The sequence below is a fragment of the Sus scrofa genome, chromosome 6 (genome assembly GCF_000003025.6).
Source record: "Sus scrofa isolate TJ Tabasco breed Duroc chromosome 6, Sscrofa11.1, whole genome shotgun sequence".
Classification (NCBI taxonomy): Eukaryota; Metazoa; Chordata; class Mammalia; order Artiodactyla; family Suidae; genus Sus; species Sus scrofa.
Window position 1 is genome coordinate 55,588,946 of NC_010448.4, and position 1,051 is coordinate 55,589,996.

Genomic DNA, 1,051 nt, shown 5'->3' on the forward strand with positions numbered 1-1,051 from the left:
TATTATTTTTTTTAAGTATATATTTTTTTGTCTTTTTAGGGCTACACCCGAGGCATATGGAGGTTCCTAGGCTAGAGGTCCAGTCGGAGCTGTAGCTGCTGACCTACGCCACAGCCACAGCAATGCGGGATCTGAGCCACGTCTGTGATCTACACCACAGCTCACAGAAACTCCGGGTCCTTAACCCACTGCTCGAGCCCAGGAATTGAACCTGAATCGCCATGGGTACTAGTTGGGTTCTTAACCTGCTGAGCCACAATGGGAACTCCCCAAATTAAGGAGTCTTAAAATGCATTTAAGAAGACGAAACCTGGGGAGTTCCTGTCGTGGCATAGTGGTTAACGAATCCGACTAGGAACCATGAGGTTGTGGGTTCGATCCCTGGCCTTGCTCAGTGGGTTAAGGATCCCGCGTTGCCGTGAGCTGTGGTGTAGGTCGCAGACACGGCTCGGATCCTGCGTTGCTGTGGCTCTGGCCTAGGCAGGTGGCTACAGCTCCGATTAGACCCCTAGCCCGGGAACCTCCATATGCCGCAGGAGTGGCCCAAGAAATGGCAAAAAAAAAAGACAAAAAGACAAACAAGAAGACGAAACCTAAATAAGTCAACTAAAGCTAAATAAACCGAAGGAGGAATTCCAATTTTTTGCCATTTGCTGATTTGACTTTTCAGAAAGGACAACAGCCACAGAATCCATTTCTCCTAGCCTCCCATGGAGGTCTCCCCCCGCTTTTTTTTTGCTTTTTAGGGCTGCATCTGTGGCATATGGATGCCCCCAGGCTACAGCTAACAGCCTACATCACAGCTAACAGCAACACCAGATACTTAACCCACTGAGCAAGGCCAGGGATCGAACCCACATCCTCATGGATCCTAGTCGGGTTTGTTAACCGCTGAGCCACGAAGGAAACTCCCGGATGTCTCCTTCCTTTGGGACCCTGTAGCCCCAGGGCTCCCCTTTCCTGGATGGGGAAACTGAGGCCCAAAGAGGGGGAAGCTGTTTGTTGGAATCCCTTGGCTAGGAAGGAAAGCAAGGAGGGCTGTTTGAACAGA